This window comes from Schistocerca americana, chromosome 3, assembly GCF_021461395.2.
Source record: "Schistocerca americana isolate TAMUIC-IGC-003095 chromosome 3, iqSchAmer2.1, whole genome shotgun sequence".
In the NCBI taxonomy this organism is placed as follows: Eukaryota; Metazoa; Arthropoda; class Insecta; order Orthoptera; family Acrididae; genus Schistocerca; species Schistocerca americana.
The window spans coordinates 837658038-837677827 of NC_060121.1; positions in this window are offsets into that span (position 1 = coordinate 837658038).

Below are 19790 nucleotides of genomic sequence, written 5' to 3' on the forward strand. Positions count from 1 at the left end.
TTCAGTGTTGAAGCAACATTTTTTCTTAATGGTGAAGTGAACAAACACAATGTGCGAATCTGGGTGGTAGAGAATCCTCACGCATTCGTGCAGCAAATTCGCAATTCACCAGAAGTTAACGTGTTTTGTGCTATCTCACGGTTTAAAGTTTACGGCCCCTTTTTCTTCTGCGACAAAAACGTTACAGGAAACGTGTATGTGGACATGCTGGAAAATTGCCTCATGCCACAACTGGAGACCGACAGCGCCGACTTCATCTTTCAACAGGATGGTGCTCCACCACACTTCCATTATGATGTTCGGCATTTCTTAAACAGGAGATTGGAAAACCGATGGATCGGTCGTGGTGGAGATCATGATCAGCAATTCATGTCATGGCCTCCACGCTCTCCCGACTTAACCCCATGCGATTTCTTTCTGTGGGGTTATGTGAAAGATTCAGTGTTTAAACCTCCACTACACAGAAACATGCCAGAACTGCGAGCTCGCATCAACGATGCTTTCGAACTCATTGATGGGGACATGCTGCGCCGAGTGTGGGAGGAACTTGATTATCGGCTTGATGTCTGCCGAATCACTAAAGGGGCACATATCGAACATTTGTGAATGCCTAAAAAAACTTCTTGAGTTTTTGTATGTGTGTGCAAAGCATTGTGAAAATATCTCAAATAATAAAGATATTGTAGAGCTGTGAAATCGCTTCAATCATTTGTAATAGCCCTGTATTTAGGCCAGGAGGGGTCCATTGTCATTACCAATAACTGAGCTCATACTGCTAAGTTCTTTGTTAGTTTATTTCGATTCTGTAATCACTGAAATACCATAACGTACCCTCTGCACAAGTGAAGTTCCATTTCGTTTCCCACTAGCCTTCTCTGTGCTTCACTTTTATTTGTCAGACAGTGTATGAGGAAACTTTTGGACGATCGTTGTCACGTGAATTGCCTCCTCTGTTTATTGATTGGATAGCCACTGAATTGCTATTTATTTATTTAATAGGATAACAATAATTATTAAAAGGTGGCAATTTTATTTAAGCACCACTTTTGCTCTTTCGATTGTTGGGAGTCAGCGATAGTGCAATGCTGCTCGCTTTGTAGAATACACATTTTATAAGAATTATTTGGTCCAGGAAACACTTTTGCGACCACGGTTGCGTTTTAGACGGTATTCGCGTAACTGTACTGATTAAAAGTTATCGTTTCCGAAAGACGCAGGTTCGATTAAAGCTGTATGCACTTTTGCGCGTATAATGAAAATACTCATAACGCGTCACGTAACAAAAAGAAACATGCGAATCACAACCGTGGTCAAACGAAGAAAATAAATGATAACATAAATGTTCTTCGCTGTTATTCAGGACAGGCTCAGATTAGACCTTGCAATTTTTAGTTATAGGAAATGACAAGACGTTACACTTGAGAGATATTTGTTTTGAATAACTTGTATTTACCTTCTCTCTCTCTCCTTTTTACAGCCTTTATACCTTCACATCGATTAAGGAACTTTTCCTTCTCTACCGACCAGTACGAGAACAAAATTCAGACTCAACAAAATGTCTTACATCGAATTATTACATGCTTAACCCTTAACAATCATATATAGTTTCGTAGTACAAACAATGCTAATTTCTTCCGTGCACTAGAAAGTCTTTGATACGCTGAGCACAAAAATGAAAATAATAAAATTATAATTACATTTTTAATATCATGAACACTTCTTTAAATAGTGAAAATAAGGTTTGACATCGTCGTGATATCAATTTTCATCGTTGTAGCACTACAAACGTTGCGCGCTTGTAAACGGTAGATTTGCGTATTCACAGAGGAATGAGACAATCACGTGATGTTCTACTAGTCGAATATCAGTCTGACTGTTGAAAGAACAAGCTACCAAAAGGCAATGATAACACTGTATTTCGCCTTTCCGCCTTCGGTATTACTAACATCGTCGTGATATCAATTTTCATCGTTGTAGCACTACAAACGTTGCGCGCTTGTAAACGGTAGATTTGCGTATTCACAGAGGAATGAGACAATCACGTGATGTTCTACTAGTCGAATATCAGTCTGACTGTTGAAAGAACAAGCTACCAAAAGGCAACGATAACACTGTATTTCGCCTTTCCGCCTTCGGTATTACTAACTGAAGTAAGGTAGTAGATATATTGGCAAGAATCGTGATGATCTACACAGATAGTGCTATGAATAGAGAACAAAAATACGAAAGCAACATAACCATTGCATGCATGGTGGGAACATTACTACGTACAAACTTTATGTTCAGTGTAATGAAGCAGTGCATCGTTATCACTCTCTTACTCAAAAAAGGCAATCAGTTGCTATGGACGCGGGGATTAGTGAGTGTAAGACCAAACGACGACAAATTCGCAACGGTAAGGAACTGAACAAATTCGGAAGCACCTTTAAATCAGCAGCAAGGAATGAAGGAACAGTCTTGCTGAACAAATACGCCTTCTGAAACACGTACATGAACGGGTATTAAACATTGGCAGAAACCTGAGGAAAATGTACTTTGAAGTGTAGATTTAAGCGTACAGAGTGCAACACAAATAGTGTTGGAAGGCGAAAACTGGTGAACAAGTAACAGCGATTTACAAACGCTATCATACAGATACATTAAAAATTAAGTGGAAAGTTGAAGTAGAAATGAAGATCCATTACTACAGCAATGTAAAAGGAATGTCACAAGACATTCAGGAATAACTGATTTATCGCAGGAAGATTTAGTGGTGTAAGGAAAATTTGACAGGACTGCAGGATGTGATACAGGGTGTTTCAAAAATGACCGGTATATTTGAAAAGGCAATAAAAACTAAACGAGCAGCGATAGAAATACACCGTTTGTTGCAATATGCTTGGGACAACAGTACATTTTCAGGCAGACAAACTTTCGAAATTACAGTAGTTACAATTTTCAACAACAGATGGCGCTGAGGTCTGGGAAACTCTATAGTACGATATATTCCACATATCCACCATGCGTAGCAATAATATGGCGTAGTCTCTGAATGAAATTACCCGAAACCTTTGACAACGTGTCTCGCGGAATGGCTTCACATGCAGATGAGATGTACTGCTTCAGCTGTTCAATTGTTTCTGGATTCTGGCGGTACACCTGGTCTTTCAAGTGTCCCCACAGAAAGAAGCCACAGGGGTTCATGTCTGGCGAATAGGGAGGCCAATCCACGCCGCCTCCTGTGTGTTTCGGATAGCCCAAAGCAATCACACGATCATCGAAATATTCATTCAGGAAATTAAAGACGTCGGCCGTGCGATGTGGCCGGGCACCATCTTGCATAGACCACGAGGTGTTCGCAGTGTCGTCTAAGGCAGTTTGTACCGCCACAAATTCACGAAGAATGTCCAGATAGCGTGATGCAGTAATCGTTTCGGATCTGAAAAATGGGCCAATGATTCCTCTGGAAGAAATGGCGGCCCAGACCAGTACTTCTTGAGGATGCAGGGACGATGGGACTGCAACATGGGGCTTTTCGGTTCCCCATATGCGCCAGTTCTGTTTATTGACGAAGCCGTCCAGATAAAAATAAGCTTCGTCAGTAAACCAAATGCTGGCCACATTCATGTCGCCGTCATCAATCCTGTGCACTATATCGTTAGTGAATGTCTCTCGTGCAGCAATGGTTGCGGCGCTGAGGGGTTGCCGCGTTTGAATTTTGTATGGATAGAGGTGTAAACTCTGGCGCACGAGACGATACGTGGACGTTGGCGTCATTTAGACCGCAGCTGCAACACGGCGAACGGAAACCCGAGGCCGCTGTTGGATCACCTGCTGCACTAGCTGCGTGTTGCCCTCTGTGGTTGCCGTACGCGGTCGCCCTACCTTTCCAGCACGTTCATCCGTCACATTCCCAGTCCGTTGAAATTTTTTAAACAGATCCTTTATTGTATCGCTTTTCGGTCCTTTGGTTACATTAAACCTCCGTTGAAAACTTCGTCTTGTTGCAACAACACTGTGTTCTAGGCGGTGGAATTCCAACACCAGAAAAATCCTCTGTTCTAAGGAATAAACCGTGTTGTCTACAGCACACTTGCACGTTGTGAACAGCACACGCTTACAGCAGAAAGACGACGTACAGAATGGCGCACCCACAGACTGCGTTGTCTTCTATATCTTTCACATCACTTGCAGCGCCATCTGTTGTTGAAAATTGTAACTACTGTAATTTCGAAAGTTTGTCCGCCTGAAAATTTACTGTTGTCCCAAGCATATTGCAACAAACGGTGTATTTCTATCGCTGCTCGTTTAGTTTTTATTGCCGTTTCGAATATACCGGTCATTTTTGAAACACCCTGTACGTACACTACTGGCCATTAAAATTGCTACACCACGAAGATGACGTGCTACTGACGCGAAATTTAACCGACAGGAAGAAGATGCTGTGATATGCAAATGATTAGCTTTTCAGAGCATTCACACAAGGTTGGCGCCGGTGGCGACACCTACAACGTGCTGACATGAGGAAAGATCCAAACCGATTTCTCATACACAAACAGCAGTTGACAAGCGTTTCCTGGTGAAACGTTGTTGTAAGGAGCCTCGTGTAAGGAGGAGAAATGCGTACCATCACGTTTCCGACTTCGAGAAAGGTCGGATTGCAGCCTATCGCGATTGCGGTTTATCGTATCGCGACATTGCTGCTTGCGTTGGTCGAGATCCAATGACTGTTAGCAGAATATGGAATCGGTGGGTTCAGGAGGGTAATACGGAACGCCGTGCTGGATCCCAACGGCCTCATATCACTAGCAGTCGAGATGACAGGCATCTTATCCGCATGGCTGTAACGGATCGTGCAGCCACGTCTCGATCCCTGAGTCTACAGATGGGACGTTTGCAAGACAACAACGATCTGCACGAACAGTTCGACGACGTTTGCAGCAGCATCGCCTATCAGCTCGGAGACCATGACTGCGGTTACCCTTGACGCTGCATCACAGACAGGAGAGCCTGCGATGGTGTACTCAACGACGAACCTGGGTGCACGAATGGCAAAACGTCATTTTGTCGGATGAATCCAGGTTCTGCTTACAGCATCATGATGGTTCCATCCGTGTTTGGCGACATCGTGGTGAACGCATATTGGAAGCGTGTATTCGTCACCGCCATACTGGCGTATCACCCGGCGTGATGGTATGGGATGCCATTGGTTACACGTCTCGGTCACCTCTTGTTCGCATTGACGGCACTTTGAACAGTAGACGATACATTTCAGATGTGATACGACCCGTGGCTCTACCCTTCATTCGATCCCTGCGAAACCCTATATTTCAGCAGGATAATGCAGGACTGCATGTTTGCAGATCCTGTACTGGCCTTTCTGGATACAGCAAATGTTCGACTGCTGCCCTGGCCAGCACATTTTCCAGATCTCTCACCAATTGAAAACGTCTGGTCAATTGTGGCTGAGCAACTGGCTCGTCAAAATACACCAGTCACTACTCTTGATGAACTGTGGTATCGTGTTGAAGCTGTATGGGCAGGTGTACCTGTACACGCCATCCAAGCTCTGTTTGACTCAATGCCCAGGCGTATCAAGGCCGTTATTACGGCCAGAGGTGATTGTTCTGGGTAGTGATTTCTTAGGATCTATGCACCCAAATTGCGTGAAAATGTAATCACATGTCAGTTCTAGTATAATGTATTTGTCCAATGAATACCCGTTTATCATCTGCATTTCTTCTTGGTGTATCAATTATAGTGGCCAATAGTGTAACAAACTTGTAACAAAACTTGCCTCTGAGTAATTGATTCAGTTCTCATAACAGGAATGATAGTATCATTTGCCTAGTTTCTCAGTAAGTATTCGGATTCTGTCCTTGGTCACATACAAAAGTAAATTGATAACCGCGCCTTGCGAGTAAGCTTTAAAGAGTACAATACGGTAACTGCAGAACTATCATACCAAAGTAAGATTAAAACACTACAATCTTATAACTGCAAAAATATAGTTGCAAATTGCAATAAATTAAAGGTCAACGGAAGTGAGAAACACAGTGTGGAAGCATGTTGTTTTATTCTGAATAGACTTTTCTGGGTGGTGTTCTTATGATACTTTGTTACTGACGTGTTCTTATGATAGTTTGTTACTGACAAGCCCAATAATATTGGAATCGATGTCATCCGTGTTTGTCACAGAAGGCTGCGAAAGTGAACTGCAACGCGAACCTAATCCATAAAGAAGGGAAAATCTCTAAAGCTTGGCGTCAAGTCTGCCCCAGTGAATTCACCCTCAGTGGAATCACGATTTGTCAGTTCTGAGGGCTAAATTTCTGTATTATTCATAATCTAGAATAATGTCATAACCATTGTCCCATGTAATGGCACCATCGGAGCTTCTTTACTTCACGGCAGCAAGCTATTCAAGAGAAAGCCTATGGCGAATGGTACAAGCGATCATATAAGCCTTCCGAACATCGGTAAGTAACATTAAGGAATAAAGGATCTATTTCAACACCAGTATTTCATAAAGGGCATTACTATCCTGATCAGTGTTTGTCGAAAATGTAAGCATTACTCAATATTACATATGTTTATGAGTCGCAATGAGTCTGGCCTCAGGCAATGTGAATTTTTTCCGGGGGAAGTTACTAAACAATGTGTACGAGTATGTGCAGTGTATGTCATTAAGTGCTTCTCGAGTTCCTCTTTATCTAACCATGGTATCATGACATTATGATTCGAAATTATTTTTCCCCGATTGTGTACCTTGAATTATTTCGTATGTATGAAACAAACTACACAACCATACAGAAACAACTTTCGCTTCATTACTTACCTTTGACTCTCCCGTTAATGTCACATTTCTTATAACACTTTTTATTTTGGAGCAGCTGCGGCACGAAATGTCAGCTCATGTAGAAACGAAAGCTTTGATGTGGTGGTTTCCATCGAAGTCATTGTTCTGTTCTGCGTCATGATTTGGGATAAACACCTTTGAAACAAAGGCTTTTATCGTTGCGGCGGAATCTTCTCACGAAATTTCGATCACGAACTTTCTCCTCCGAATGCGAAAATATTTTATTGACGCCGACATACTTAGGGAGAAACGATCATCGTAATAAAATAAGGGAAATCAGACCTCGCAGCAAAGGTATAACTGTTCGTTTTCTTCCTCGCTCTGTTCAAGAGTGGAATAATGGAGAATTATTGTGAAGGTGGTTCGATGAGATAAGAAAGTACTGAGCTGTGTTACACCAATCAAACACACCAGAAAAACGGTAAATGTGATGTACATATACGGGCAAACAAATGACCACAGTCCCAGAAAAATTGGATGACCCATGCCAGAGAAGCGCATCACAACTCAGTAAGTCAACAACGAGTCGGTCAACCTCTAGACCTTACGTAAGCAGCCATTCTGCCTGGCACCGACTGACAGAGCCGTTGGACCCTTGGGCGTCCTCCTGAGGGATAACACGCTAAACTCCTTCAAAATGGCTCGTTAGATCCTCAAAATCCCGAGCTGACAGGTGGCAGGAGCTCCACGCCCATAACTCTCCAATCGCTCCCAATCAGGGAGAGACCCCGTGACCCCACTTGCCAAGACAGGGCCCGGAGAGCACGAAGATAAACAGCAGAAACCCTCGCCGTGTGTGGCGGAAACCATCTTGCTGAAATGCAAGCCCAGGACGGCCCGCCATAAACGACTACAATACTGGGATCAGAACACCGTCGATGCACCCTTACGCTTCAAGGAGAGCTGAGAACTGAAGTTATTCCTAAGTTTTTGATTGTTACATATTACAGTGCTATTTCGTACAGCTTCTTTGTGGTAACAGGGATGCGATTAAGAACGGTTGGTCTCGTTTTAGTCGCCACTGACTGTTCGTTTTATAAATTCCTTCAGTTTTTAACTAAATGATCAGTATAGTAAACTTCGGGTAATTGATGCTATATCCACAAAATTTGTATGTTTGGATAAGGTTCTCACTATAGTATTGGGAGAAACATCTTTTATTACAACTGTACTTGGCAGACTGCTGAGGGAAAAAATCTGTATTGTTGATCTATCGATTTTCGGTTGCTAATAATGTTGTGTTAAAGACCTTGTAATTAAGCTGGTTGGTTGGTTGATTCGGAGGAGGTGACCAAACGGAGAGGTCGTTTTTACCATCGGATTAGGAAAGGATGGGAAAGGAAGTCGGCCGTGCCCTTTCTAAGGAACTATCCTGGAATTGGCCTGAACAGATTTACGGAAATCACGGAAAACCTAAATGAGGTTGGTTGGACACAGGTTTCAACCGTCGTTCCCCCGAATGATGCGAGTCCAGTCTGCTAACCACCGCACCACCATGCTCAGTTGTAAGTTTGCAATTAAATAAATACAGTTTATGTTTCTGAATTGGTAACTTGCCTCATTTTATCAAGAAAAATCTTCCACACAATTAGATATGCACATTGCATGTTTAATTTATATATTTAGACCTTGTAACAGGAAGGTTAGTGGTTATAGGTAACTAATTGTATGTTCCTGCCTGTAACCTAAAACTAAAATGTCAGAATATGTACAGGAAACGTGATGTGTGAAAGTGTGAATCGACATATATTTGAGGCGACTGACGCTGTATTTACTCACTTACCGAGCTCAAAATCGTGAATACAGTATTACTAACAACTGCGGATCTAAGGATCAGCAACGCTACTTTGCAGTTTGCTACCTTCTGAAAGCCGCTTCAAGCCGAGGTAATGACCTTATATCAAAATCGCTGATGAGGACTTGCGGTCTGTTACGCTTTTACGACTAATCCGCTGACCCGATTTTGGTAAATTTTCGCATAGAGATAGCCTGATCGCTGAAATAGAACATAGTCTACTTCAGAAAGTGTGCAGTACAACTTATTTATTGTTTGAAGAATATAACGCGAAATATGGAACCATAACTTTCTCTGAAGAAGCTATTTGCTCTAACTTTTGAACTTTATCGTATTTGTGAAAATGGTTTTATTGTTTGATATGTTCTACGTACGATATGACGTGATGAATACAATATTTATATAATCCTCTACGTGTTTAATCCACACTGCCATATTAATACCTGTATTATTGATTGCGAAAGTAACTCACTTCGTTACGTTTTCATAACTCTATCGCTGTACCGATTCCAATGGTATCTGGTATGCAGACAGCTTGAACCGTGAGGAAGACCATAGTGCAGTTTAGAAAGTTGTATCTCTGTATTATTAACGTTTTTAGAAATGGTATATGTAAGTGGCATGCAGACGAAGCGGGCGCTATGGTCGGCGATTCTTAGTGTCCGCAGATTATTCTGTGACAGTGCACATCCATTGTTATTGTGTGTGTAGTTTATGGTACTGAGTTACTACAGCACTTGGCATAGATGGATAGTTTTGATGAAGATACAAGAATAAAATCGGACGGTAACCCCGAGAACCATATTTAAAACTGTTACTATAAGCCTCTCAAACGTACGTCTGATTTAGTGCATAGTTCTAAGACATCTCAAGCTGCGAAAGTTACTCGAATTCAACAAACTTCAGAGCAATCTCATGTCCACTGGAACTTGAATGCAGAACTTCGGGCGACCTTAAGAGCTACAGAGACCATAGAACAATCAAACGTCCGTTGTATTTTAGACGCTATGCGGCATGCTTGAAGACTCACAAGGACGGCGTCATTTAAATGCTGTAAGACAAACAGAGAGTCGTATTTCTAAGTGCGGAATATGGGAGGGTTTTAGTGAGGTTGCATTTGATTATGATCTATGAACTGACCACGTTACTCACAGAAAAGCTCATCATAAAGTGAGGCATCAAAAATGTAGGAACCATAACGTATTAAAATGGAAAGGAGAAACGTTTGGTAGGCTTTGCTCTGGTAGCAAAATCTCACATCCAGTACTTGGCAAGCCAGAGAAACCCCTAAAAACTCTACTTCTGTACGAATGTAATGAATCGACGCATTTTTAAACATAATTACAATAGAGGGCTGTTATGCCGTGGTCGGTTGATGAATTTGGTCTCAATTCCCAACGTTTCGTCTCCGACTGCGGGAGACATCTTCAAGGGGGTCCGTAGGTCGATGGGAGGTCCAACACACCCACTCGCTCGCTACTGACTGAGGCAGTCAGTAGCGAGCCAGTGGGTATGTTCGACCTCCCATCGACCTACGGACCCCTTGATGATGTCTCCCGCAGTCGGAGACGAAACGTTGGGAATTGAGACCAAATTCATCAACCGACCACGGCATAACAGCCCGGAAAATTATAATGGACATGATATATCCGGCCGTGAAAGTCTACATTTTAGTAATTACAATAGAAACATATTCATTATGTACCTAAGTACCGCTACTGCACTTTTTGTAAATACGTCTCTACACCACTATATACACAGACCTCTAGTAAAATCTTACTTACTCACTAAGCCGTGGCGCCTTTGAATTAGTGCATTGTTCTGTCTGGCGCCACTGGCTCAGGTGTAGGATCGACTATTCCTCTTGCGGCCCCATTGCCAGTATCTATGAGGATGAATTGGTATCTGTTGGTTGTGTCCTCAGATGGTCTTTTCTTGCCAGTATATACATGGGGTCCGCTGGCGCGAGCGGCGGGAAGGGGGGCGGGGGGGAGGGGGCACTGAGTTGGGGGATTGGCGGTAGCGTCGCGACAAGAGCCGGTCACGAGGTCCGAACGGCCGAAGCAACGAGCTACGTAACGTAGATGGGCCTGTGCAGAGTAAAGATACCGGAGTACTTCATCGGGGTCAGCGTCGACTACAAGCAGCAGGCTGACATCCCATTGCTTGGTTGGCAACATTCGTGTTGGACGACCGCTCGTGGCCTGGCTGCCCTCTTCTACCTGGCTGTCATCAGCACCATTCAGTAACTGCTGTGACGCACCGTGGATCCATGGAACTGCTTGCTGAAACAGGGGAGTAACATTCTGTAATCCTCGTGGTGATTTGCTTCATTGTCTATCTACCCTCCTTATCATTTTCTGGTTTGTACCCGACCGTCAGAGTTTTACTGTGTCGGCTCTTTGGTCGTAAATATAGGAAGTAGTATTGTAGTAAGACACTGGTTGTCGTTTAAAAATTTGTTCCGATGTTACACTGCCTTGCCTTTCTGGTTTCTACCCGATCGTTAATGTTCTACTGAATCAGCACCTGGTCGTAAATACAGCTGGAACAATTGTGCCAAGGAACTGGTTGCCATTAAAGAAACAGTGGCTTGTGGTTAGATTTAGATGTAAACTGGTTCAGTTCTTTGATTCCAATTAGATTAGTTATAATCTGAACAACGTGTTGTACTAAGCTGTGCGTTGCTGTTTTTGGAAGACCGGGTCATTATTGGTGTATTTTTAAATGTATCTTGTGGTTCCGCCGAGTGAGTTCTCTAATAAGCGTTCGTAAGTAATGTTTTAAAACGTTTCTTCAGAGCGGTTTTCATAACTGACAATCAGTTTAACTTTTAAAATACTAACAGCCAAGTGTCACCAGGGCTTTAGTCAGAACAAGATTTTTGAAAGGGACGGGTTGGGATCCAGTCGCACCTTGCTTGTCGATTGAAATTAAGAGGCTGCTTATTTTGAAGTAAGGCTTATCATTGTCATAATTGTTTCCTGATCTGTTTAACCTTTCAACACATGTGCACATCTTAACCCCAAACTGTTCGACATACTGCTTTCAAATTGAAAGTTACGTCATCTGTTTGAGTAATTGAAGCACTCTTCTGATCAATGGTGCTTACATAGTTTTCAGGTGTTGCCGAAGGGCATTTAATAACGGAAACTGTGTCCAGCACGGTGGTAAAGACCGCTGTTTCACCCGATAACTGGCGGGCTGCAGTTCCGCTCGCCTTGTAATCATTGTCATGTTGTTCTTATTTCGATTTCTCGTGCAAAAACTTGTTCATTTCACAGATTTGTTAATTTTATTAAAAAAATTATGATTATACTCGTATATTGTTAAATAAACAGGTTGTGTGAAAAGAAAATTATATTTATGGGTCCTCCCTTCTACGTTTTCCTTAATTCCAGTAAGTACCATGTTTCATTCACTATCACTCATCATTACAAAACTACTGGTACACGAGTCAAGCAGCATTTAACAGCTGGCATATATGTATGTGTAGGGTGAAACCCCTCTGCGCCCGCAACTTCATGGTGACCATCACAGAAGTACTAAGTGGTTGAGGAGTAGCGGGTTTCAGCTCAGAGAGATAAAAGTGCCAAGGCAAGCGCCACGGGAAAAAGACTTCAGCGACAGTCGGCATGTGTAGTAAGAGCAGTAGCGGGTTTTCTTCCTTGCTGCGACGGATCGTGTAAGGGTAAGGCTATGATTCGTTGTTGGTTATCGTACAATGCTCGGCACCAGTGTAATAGCTTAGGTTCGTCATATAGAATATCTGTCCGTATGAGCGGAAGGCACTGCCGAGGCTGGGCGCCGACGAGTGGCCTGGGCCAGCAGCAACTGCTGCGTACATGTAAACATACCAGAGTCCACACATGAATGGTTGATTGATCATAAAATCGGTCTCACGGTGTGTAACTCTGTCACAAAAATCTCCGAAACACTGTACCACTAACACGCAACATGATACCAGGCAATCTTCCACCAAAATTTGTACGCTAATCTTTTCCTCAACATCAGCAGCAATTCGTGTTTTGAGAAGTACATGTTTGCACGTGAAGGTGGGATATCGGGAATCTTCGGTGTGCCCGCGAGCTCTCTTTCCAGACCTGTTTGACAAGCATTAAGTAAAGTGGCTGTGCTCAGTTGCACACATTGGCGTTACTAATGTGGGAAATTGATATCCTGTCCCCAAATGCGCCAGCAACCACAGAGAAGTCCAGTGCATCTACGCGACTTGCTTGGTGATCTGTAGCAGCGTTGGTGGCGAACTGCTACTGCTAGACCCAAATCGATCTCACAGTGATCTTAGATGGTAGTGGCGACGTTCGGGAGGCAAGTCTTGGCACAGAGAGATAGGACCAGACCACGGTAAATGATTCAGAGTCATCATGCCGTGCCAAGATGATGAACTGGCCTGAGGCATCGACTGCCTGGGCGGCATCACAGGTGACATGCCTCCTTGCTGGACTTTTGTCGACATGTACTAGGCTGCTGCGTGTCTGGCCGCGAGTACATCATAACTGAGGATGGGCTGGGTTGCGGATACGTGACAGACAGTCGATCGGGCTGCTGCACTTCTGGTCATCGTCAGGTCAGCTGCTGCAACTGCAAATCAACCTCTCATTATCTATTCCTCATCACCTGCAAATTTAAATTAAATTAAATTAACGATAAACGCTGACACGAAGATGAAGAACGAAAGAGCAGAGAAGGCTGTGAGATGACGTCAGCCAATAGTTTGCTCACTAGGACCGCACCACTGTCGAAGTAGAGAGGATATAAAACATAGACTGCCTATGGCAAGGAAAGGTTTCCTGAAGAAGAGAAATTTGTTAACATTAATTATACACTCCTGGAAATGGAAAAAAGAACACATTGACACCGGTGTGTCAGACCCACCATACTTGCTCCGGACACTGCGAGAGGGCTGTACAAGCAATGATCACACGCACGGCACAGCGGACACACCAGGAACCGCGGTGTTGGCCGTCGAATTGCGCTAGCTGCGCAGCATTTGTGCACCGCCGCCGTCAGTGTCAGCCAGTTTGCCGTGGCATACGGAGCTCCATCGCTGTCTTTAACACTGGTAGCATGCCGCGACAGCGTGGACGTGAACCGTATGTGCAGTTGACGGACTTTGAGCGAGGGCGTATAGTGGGCATGCGGGAGGCCGGGTGGACGTACCGCCGAATTGCTCAACACGTGGGGCGTGAGGTCTCCACAGTACATCGATGTTGTCGCCAGTGGTCGGCGGAAGGTGCACGTGCCCGTCGACCTGGGACCGGACCGCAGCGACGCACGGATGCACGCCAAGACCGTAGGATCCTACGCAGTGCCGTAGGGGACCGCACCGCCACTTCCCAGCAAATTAGGGACACTGTTGCTCCTGGGGTATCGGCGAGGACCATTCGCAACCGTCTCCATGAAGCTGGGCTACGGTCCCGCACACCGTTAGGCCGTCTTCCGCTCACGCCCCAACATCGTGCAGCCCGCCTCCAGTGGTGTCGCGACAGGCGTGAATGGAGGGACGAATGGAGACGTGTCGTCTTCAGCGATGAGAGTCGCTTCTGCCTTGGTGCCAATGATGGTCGTATGCGTGTTTGGCGCCGTGCAGGTGAGCGCCACAATCAGGACTGCATACGACCGAGGCACACAGGGCCAACACCCGGCATCATGGTGTGGGGAGCGATCTCCTACACTGGCCGTACACCACTGGTGATCGTCGAGGGGACACTGAATAGTGCACGGTACATCCAAACCGTCATCGAACCCATCGTTCTACCATTCCTAGACCGGCAAGGGAACTCGCTGTTCCAACAGGACAATGCACGTCCGCATGTATCCCGTGCCACCCAACGTGCTCTAGAAGGTGTAAGTCAACTACTCTGGCCAGCAAGATCTCCGGATCTGTCCCCCATTGAGCATGTTTGGGACTGGATGAAGCGTCGTCTCACGCGGTCTGCACGTCCAACAAGAACGCTGGTCCAACTGAGGCGCCAGGTGGAAATGGCATGGCAAGCCGTTCCACAGGACTACATCCAGCATCTCTACGATCGTCTCCATGGGAGAATAGCAGCCTGCATTGCTGCGAAAGGTGGATATACACTGTACTAGTGCCGACATTGTGCATGCTCTGTTGCCTGTGTCTATGTGCCTGTGGTTCTGTCAGTGTGATCATGTGATGTATCTGACCCCAGGAATGTGTCAATAAAGTTTCCCCTTCCTGGGACAATGAATTCACGGTGTTCTTATTTCAATTTCCAGGAGTGTAGATTTTAGTGTCAGGAAGCCTTTTCTGAAAGTATTTGTATGGAGTGTAGCCGCGATGGAAGTGAAACATGGATGATAAGCAGTGTAGACAAGAAAGGAATAGAACGCTTCGAAATGTGGTGCTACAGAAGAATGCTAAAGATTATCAGTTTAGTATTGAAGGAACGCGAGGAGGGTAAAAATCGCAGCGGAAGACCAAGAGATGAATACCGTAAGCAGATTCAAAAGGATGTAGGTTGTAGTAGTTAGGAGATGAAGAGACTTGCACGGAATAGAGTAGCACGGAGAGCTGCATAAAACCAGTCTAGGGACTAAAGACCACAACTGCAGCAGCAGCAACGACAACAACAACAACAACAACAACAGACAGTCTCATCTCATAGGTCATAGGATGCGAGCCGTATTAAGTAATTAGGTACAATCCCGAAACATCCCACAAGTATAGATATGTGACCGATATTCCTTTAGGCATAATTCCTCAAAACAAGGATGTTATCGGCCGGAAGAAAGACGAGGCTAATGGGTCACAGATTGCTAAGTTTATGAGGCTCAGGTCAAAGATTTATGCATACCGTCTGTGCAGGTGCCACCCAGAGATAGGCTAAGAGTGTGCATCGTGCGGCCTTTTATGTGTGTGTGTGTGTGTGTGTGTGTGAGAGAGAGAGAGAGAGAGAGAGAGAGAGAGAGAGAGAGAGAGAGCATGCATGTGTGATTGCGCACAATGTGTGGATGTACCGTATACTCGTATTTGCATATTGCGTACAAGTACACAATATGTAAATCCAATACGAAGAAATTATCCAAACGGGACGGAAATCGGTAGCTGTAATGTACATGTAAAGACAAATTAATGATTATAATTTCAGAAAAATTGGATTATTTATTCAAGGGCAAGAGCTTCAAAAATTGAGCAAGTCAGTATCGCATTGGTCCACCTCTGGTCAATATGAAAGCAATTATTCTGCTTGACACTGATTCACAAAGTTGTTGGATGTCCTCCTGAAGGATGTCATTCCAAATTCTGCCCAATTGGCACGTTAAATTTTCAAAATCTTGAGATTGGTGCTCCAAACTAGGTCGGAGAGAGGTCCAGCGACCTTGTTTGCCAAGATAGGTTTTGGCAAGCATGCGGACATGCAGTAGAAATCTCGTTTCTAAGTGTAGGACCGAGCGAGGTGGCATAGTGATTAGCACATTGGACTCGCATTCGGAAGGACGACGGCTCAAACCCCGTGTCCAGCCATATAGATTTAGGTTTTCCGTGATATCCGTTAAAAGCTTTAGGCAAATGCCAGGATGGCTCAGGCAAATGCCAGGATGACACAATACGAGATTGAGCCCCGTCTCAAATGACTTCGATGTCGACATAACATTAAAACCAATGTTCTTTCCTTTCTTTCTTTCTTTCATTTAAGCCAAAGATGGCTTGCCTTAAAGGGCAACAAAACCGCGTAGAATATCATCGACATACGCCTATTCTATATGGGTGCCGCGGATGACAACCAAAGGGCTCCTCCTGTGAAAAGAAATCACACACCAGACCGTCAATCCTGGTTGTTGGATAGTTCGACTGACGACTATCAGGTTGGTATCCTTTCGCTGTCCAGGGAGTCAGTTCGAAGCCGGCCTCGTCACTGAAGGCAGTTCTACTTCATTCAATGAGATTCCATGCCGAAGACGTGTCTGGAGACGCCCTGGACAGCTTGAGCACTAACCTGATTGTCGCCCGCCGTAGGAACCGACAACAACGACTGACAATCTGGGGCGCCATTTCTTTTCATAGCAGGACATCTTCGGTTGTCACCTTGGCACCCTTACGGCACAATCGTACGTCGACGATATTCTACGCTCCGTTTTTGATTTTGACAAGAGCCTTGACAACAACCCAGTTTAATTTGCGGCATCGTTTTGTAACATAACATCCCAGACCATGAGTTACTCTCTATGTTTTTCCACAGTCCATGATTCATTGCCTCAAAATGCTGTACTCCAGCCGTACATTGACAGAAATTTCTTCCTCAATTTAAGGCCAATGTTTCATACTAGCAAACCCCTTTTGGCAAAGAATGCCCTACTTGTGTGTGCTTCTCTGTTACTTATATTTGCGCCCCATCGTCTGCATGCGTTACTTTGCTACTCTGATAGCAGAATTCCTTCCCTTCCTCTATCACATGGTCCCCAATTTTGATGTTAGTTGCTAATGTCATTGTTACTGCTCCTCGTTACTTTTGTCTTTCTTTGGTTTCATCTCAATTAATGGTATTTGCTCATTAGACACTTCATACTATTCAACTCTTTTCTTAACACATCACATCCTACGAAAAGGTCTTGGTTTTTCGTACGCCTTGGCTCCTTTCTCAAGTGCAGCGTCAAAATTTCCTCTCGGGTGCCTTTGCTTTTCCTAAAGCCAAACTGATTGTCATCTAACGACCCTCAAATTTGGTTTCCCTTGTTCTGCATATTATTCTTGTCAGCAGTCAGGACGCATGAGCCGTTAAGCTTATTGGGCGATAATTTCTTTCTTATCTGCCTCTATTACTGTGGTGATTGTTTGTATGCTATCCTTGTGAAAGTAAAGGCGTATTTGAAAAGAAGGAATAGATTTCAAACATTTATTGCTGCCAAACTACAAAAGACAAAAAGACAATTCCAACGTCCTGGAAAGAGAAAAGTTCAAATTTTTATGCATTCAGTGTGAGTAATGTGTTACGCGATAAATATCAGAACGGTGGCTCATTTACTACTACACACGAAGCAGCTGGTCTCTCGTTATCGAATTCGCAACTTCAAAATGCGATGTCGCAGACATTCAAGAGTGTCAGGCATAGGGGGGATAAAAAACGCGGCCTTTTACATAACCCCACAGATAAAAGTCACAAGGAGTGTACTATGGAGACCTGGGAGGCCACCGGCGATGAAGTTCGTCTTCTGTTCCTCCTCTTCCAATGGTGTCGTTCAGGTAACGTTAGGCATGTTTACAGAATTGCTCTAAATTTCGATATTTGTCGTGCAAAACATGGTGCTCACATTGAACGAATAAACATTTGAACTTTTCTATTTTCACGAACGTTGGAATTGTGTTGCTGTCTTTTGTAATTTGGAAGCAATAAATGTTTGAAATCTGTTCCTTCTTTTTGAGCAGCTCTGTATTATGGCATGTCTCCCACCTCATAGATTCTACACGTTAACTTGTACAACAGCCTTGTTGGCACTAATCACCATGATGTTAGAAATACTGGAGGTCTGTAACTTTTATTGTTAATAGGAATCTGAAAGTGTTGACTGTACTTTTGCTACAATTTTTAAACATAATTTTCACCTGAAATTTCCTGTACGTATGGCGTTCGTACAACAGGTGCTATATGAAAGTGTGTGACTGAAACTGGTTGCACATTAAAAAAAATCAGACAGCAGTTTACGATGTTACGTGAAGTCATTCTTATTACGTTTATTTCGTTTGAAGAGAACCAATGCCAGGCTTTTATCCGAATTCCGTAGTTCCTCAACGTACATCGTGAACGATAGATTGCAGCGCTTCTGTTAGTTGATGCAAGACATTGAAATCAACCTGCGAATCCCACAGCACATTATGCGTATATTGCTACAACGCTTTGAATATCGCTCTCGAATTTTATTCTTCTCCGCCATGCATATTAGCATTTTTCATTTGAAACATGGCCGCTCTTGTGAGGATTTGATTCCATATTCCGCACACCCGTGCGCTACGCGCGACTCTCTTGTTTCCTCAGAGAATCTCTCTCTTTGGGAGATTCGTCTGCCAGCGAGGTGTGTCTTTACAAAGAACTTCCTGGTATATTTCGGTTTTCACACAAAGCTTTGACCCGTGAAGGCCCATCAGGAGACAGGCCGCTGAAATTTCAGCTACAGGCCTACGTTGTCCAGAACAAAACCTGTTCTCGCTCCTGGTTGTTCCTCGAATGCATGTAGTACAGAGACTTGTCTTGTGTATTTTTAGGTGGATACATTTAGTCTTATTACAGGATTTTGTTAGGTCGCACGTTTCATTCACGTTCACGTTTCATTAACATGGCTAGAATTCACATATGCTGTAAAGCTATCCAAAAACGAACTCAGTTTTCGCGTCGAATTTTCATAGGGATTGTCGGCAGAAGTTAATGTCCATTGTGGTCCATTCTGTTTTGCCAAAGCACCTGCAACCCACTAACACGTCCTATTTTAGAAGTCAGCAGATACGAGTGACTGATAACGTTTTCTCTCGCTCATAAAATCACGATATTAAACATTGAAATATTATTTGGAAATTGCCTTGAGTGATAAGGTAAATTTGTAATGAACATGATGGGTGCACTGTATTGCAATCGCCCGTGACGGTGAATTCATGATTTACATAGTTTCACTTCGATCATTATATCGCGATTTTTATTATTTTTGGCGTTAGTGATTTCATGCTTTACTTACTTTTCATTGTCTATTATTCTGTCCTCCTGTCTGTCATTTGCTAATATCGTATAGGTCTGTGGCAGCTAAGAAGGGAATGGTCCAGTCCGATATGTAGAAACTTTGGTGTTATCCAGAGGTGGTGGTACTTCACCAAAGTAGACAATGCAAATCGATAACAGAGACATTATCGACGGCTCGTTGCAATCAGCAACGGCGTACGGGAGGCGCTTTTGGACTACGCCTCATCTTCTCAGCAACAACAGCGCTCTCACGCTGAGGTCAATATAGTGCCGAGCATGCAAGAACACTGCCCCAGTTCGAGATCTCTGCCATGACAGTGAACATCATCGTTAGAGTTCCTGATCAAATGTACTTTCGTACATGTTGCATTTTGTACTGCAAGAGAGCAATTTGTTAATCTGTGCATCAAGTCAAGTCAATAACAACTGCAAATTATCGAGCAATCCT